Here is a 4,946-nt window from a genome sequence, read left to right as displayed (position 1 = left end):
TAATTATATTATTAACACTAATGTCTACTTTTTAAAACAGTTAGGACCAGGTCTACAGGATGCCCTAATCTACTATGCCAAAGATTACTTTTATTTATATTATTAAAACACAGAATAACAGTATTACCATTTTTATTTACAAAATATAAACCTATTGTCTTGTTTACCAGTCACCATGATTTTCTTTAATTTCAAATCCTGTAGAAAACATGTGTCTTCATTAAAAACAACAGTTATTTGATTATCTTTAGACAACCATGAACAGACATCAGATCAACACTGTAATCAGGAACGAAGAGCACATCACTAAGAATAACTCCTGAATCAACAATCCAATTTTATGTTACCAGTTTTAGAAACTTTAGCACAAGTTCCATTTAGATGACAAACTTTTAGGCAAAACTATATTCTTGTCAGTTTTTACCATCTGTGAATTAGCACCTGAATCAACAATCTAATTATAATCAAAACCAAAATTAACAACACTTGAACATTTGACAAAATTACCTACAAAGTTATAAACACCAGTGGACTCACCTCCCATATTAGAGCTTTGAGATTCAGTACTAGACTTCTCACCAACAAGACTAAAGGGTTTAGTAATTTGTTCAGAAGTAAAAGGAGACAAGAAGTATCAGAAGACAAATTTGATTTATTATTGTAAGAAAAAATTTCCCAAACTGATTACCAACCTTTTTTTTAAATCCTCCGGTTCAAGACATCTATCAACAATATGACCAAGCATATTACAATTAGTGCACTTAAGGTTTGGGTTAAAACCTCTAGATAACCTCTTCTTGGAATCATATGATTCATTTGTTTTAGACACAAAAGAGACATTATGACCTTTTGATATACCACTAGCAATTCAATGTGATTCTTCCCTAGAAACAGAAGAAAAAACAACTTTGACAGACGGAAATGGTTCTCATGTTAACAAACAAGTTCTCACATGTTGATATACATCATCAAGACTCATGAGAAACTGCATCAGTTTTATTAAAGTTGTAAAATCATTATAATCTTTTACAGCTTGACAAGAATAGGAAGGCTGATGAAGTATAACATCAAACTGCTTCCACATAGTTGTTAGTTTATTACAATATTTAGCAAGTGAACTACCATTTTGAGAAATACAAATTATTTTATTACAAAGATCATAAATAACAGAACCATCAACCTGTTCATAAGTTTCTTTCAAATCAACCCAAACCTCAAAAGCAAGTTTTGAAAACACTTGACCCAGAAACAATTCTTCAAACCCAGAATTCAGCAACCAAGTTAAGACAACATAATTACACCTATCCCATTGACTTGCTAACACATCATCATCAGTTGACCTCTCACAGTTTCCATTATAACACCAAACTTGTTTTTAGCCTCTAATGCTAGTTTCATAGCACTGGACCACACATAATAATTTTCAGTTCCTTTTAGTTTTATACTAACAATAATTAAAGCACTTGAATCACTAGGGTGTAAAAACAAAGGATCCCAAATGTCAAGTTTACTAATACGGGTCTGAGAAGACCCTAGAGTATCAACCATTTAGACACAACACTAGTCAACAATTAATCAAAAAACAAGATTAATAACTAGAAATACAAACAAGAATCAACTAAGGCGAAACTGTGTCAGGGGCCATATTCTAAGTTCATCACTCAAAGGTGCCTGGACAAGTCTTAACACAGAAGCCAAACTTAAACCACTAATCAACAAGAAACCAACATCAAATACAATACACAAACAACACACAATAATGCAACAGCTAACACAGAGACTCGATCAACCACCGATCCAACTACCCCGGCAACAAGATATGCCTAGATACAATAAATGTAGTGCAACAAGAAATTAAAGGAAGGAGAGGAACGATCTAACCGAGAAGCGTATAACTCCAAGTAGATCAGAATTGTAGCCTTCACTTAGGGCTACATATCAAATTAGAAGAACACCAACAAGGATCAGGTTAGTTTGCCCTGCAACCTTCTAGGGTTACAAAGACTCACACGGATTTGAAAAACCAGCTTCAAGAATTCCAAAAATCCTTTTACGCCACACCAAACCCTAAGTTAGGGTTTCAAATCCAAGAACCAGAAAACCACCGAAAAATCTCTTATCAATGCCAGAATTACCAAATCTGATCCAGATCCAACCCTATAACCACAGTGGAAGCACATAGATCACCCCAAGAGCTCAATCGATCTTTGATACCATGTAGAAAATGGTAGATATAACACAAGAACAACAAAGATAACGACAAAAGTGTGACCGAAGATCTTATTAAATACCCACTAGAAACCCTAGATCTTACAAAATATAAGATCTATAAATGATACCACAATCTCGATCAATTGATTAACACAATCAGTTGATCATCAACAAAATATAGAAACATGTACGATCTCTCTGGATCAAATAGATGGGATCAACAACCCTAACAACTAACACTTTTAGAGAGAGGAAGTAAAACAACCAGAATGAACAACTCTGCACAATGAAACCCTAATCTGACAATATATACCAGCTTCACATCCAAAGTTATACCAATGCCCTTTAGACTTGTTCACTTTCCATCACAACCCTTATAACTTTCCAACTTTACACATATGACCCTACAACTTATTCAACATGCACATACTTAAACAAAAGTTTAAAACACATAACACCAAAACATAAGTTATAACATATGAATGAATAAATTAACACTTGTTATTTCAACAGAAGTCCACAACAACATGGCAAAACAAATTTGATAAACAAGGGATCATAACAAGGAAAAAAGCAAGACTGGTTGTCAAAGGGTATATCAACAAGAAGGAATTGATTATGATGAAACATTTGCACCTGTTGCAAGATTTGAAGTTGTAAGAATTTTCCTTACTTATGCAACATCAAAAGATTTTAAATTTATCAAATAGATATAAAATCTGTATTTCTAAATGGTAAGATTGACGAAGAAGTATATGTACAACAACTAGAAGGCTTTATTGATCCAAAATTTCCAAAATATGTTTACAAGTTAAACAAAGCCTTATATGGGTTGAAGCAAGCTCCTAGAGCCTGGTATGAAACTTTCTCAAACTTCTTAATCAAATTTGGCTTCACCAAAGGTACAACAGAAACAACTTTGATTCTCAAAACACATAAAGGTCACACTTTGTTGGTTCAAATATATGTTGATGACCTCATATTTGGATTAACCCAGCCTAATTTTTGCAAAAAAAAAAAGTTTGAAAAACTAATGACCAGTCATTTTGAAATGAGCATGATGGGGGAGTTAAGTTTCTTTAAGACTTCAAGTAAAACGATAATCTGATGGTATATTTCTGAGTCAATCAAAATATGTTAAAACAATTTTAAAGAAATATTCACTAGAAAACTGATCATCTTCTAAAACTCCAATGGCCACAGGAAACAAATTATATTCTGATTCTGATGGTAAAAATATAGATATTAAGATTTACAGAGGATTGATAGAATCTTTGCAATATCTAACTTCTAGTAGACCAGACATAATGTTTTCAACTTGTTTTCTAGCAAGATATCAATGCAATCCTAAATAATCTCACTGAAAAGCTGTAAAAAGAGTTTTCAAATATCTCAAATGAACATCTAACCTTGGTTTATGGTATCCTAAAGGAACAAGTTTAGACTTTATTACATATATAGATGCAGATCATGCAGCTTGCAAGATTGGCAAAAAAAAATGCACATCTTGTGCTTGTTAGATGCTAGGAGAAAAGTTGGTATGTTGGGCGAGTAAGAAGCAAAACTGTGTATCCACTTCCACAGCAGAATCAGAATATATAGCTGGAGCAAGTTGTTGTTCACAAGTTCTATGGATGCACACTTAACTAAAAGATTATGGAGTAAATCTGACAAAAATACCAATCCTTTGTGACTCAAAGAGTATCATTGCAATAACATCAAATCCAGTCCATAACTCTAGAACCAAGCACATTAATGTTAGGTATCATGTTATATGTTATAAAATATCACATGGAAAAAGGTAACATAGAAATGTATTTTGTACCAACTAGAAAATCAAGTTGCTAATATCTTTACAAAACCTCTTGATGAGAAAAGGCATAACTATTTAATCAACAAACTGGGAATGGTCAACATGAGACATGAAGAAACAATCATCACAGATATGTCTGCCAATGAACAGAAATCTGATGACCTAAAAGACCATCATACGTCTTATCAAAGTTCTGATTAAACATCAGAAATCTAAAAATGCATCTAAAATTTAATACTTTATCAGAAATTTGATGAGTCATCAGAAAAGGTCAACATCAATTGTATTTTCATGCATACATAGCACATTATGTTTTTTCTTTCTCTCTCATTTTTCTTCATTTTATTTTATTACTCTCAATTTTTCCTTTTACTTTTAATGTATATGTATAAATACTAGTATATTAACGTTTAAGCGTTATTTGTGAGATTTTGCTCACATCATCAAGCCAATGTTCTGAACAAAAATTTAATTCTTGCTTATTCTCTTTTATCACATACATTGCTTACTCATCTAAGCTTAGGGAGAAAATAGGTGACTCACGTACGTGCGGGTGTATATATTTTTTTAGTATATTTTAGCTCTTTTTACTCGGCGATTTAAGTTTTAAATTTATAAAACACGATATTCTACTATCACTCTATACACACGCTAGGGCAAGTGCACCCATCGCGGACGTAATATAGTGATGGCAAGATACCGAGGTCGTCCAAGGACACAAGAGCTTTTAATACCGGCTTATCGTTAACGTCTAATCGAACCAAACTTTGAAGAAAAGATTTTTAAATTATGAAAAGATAAACTAAAAACATAAATAAAATATAAGGAAAAACAGATAGACAAGAAGGAATCACTTGGTTCCGACTCCTCTTTCATGTATCCTTTTAATGATTTCCGCACTTTGGGCATTTTAAGAGATTAT

Source organism: Helianthus annuus, chromosome 7 (genome assembly GCF_002127325.2).
Source record: "Helianthus annuus cultivar XRQ/B chromosome 7, HanXRQr2.0-SUNRISE, whole genome shotgun sequence".
In the NCBI taxonomy this organism is placed as follows: Eukaryota; Viridiplantae; Streptophyta; class Magnoliopsida; order Asterales; family Asteraceae; genus Helianthus; species Helianthus annuus.
Note: the sequence above shows the minus strand (reverse complement) of the source record.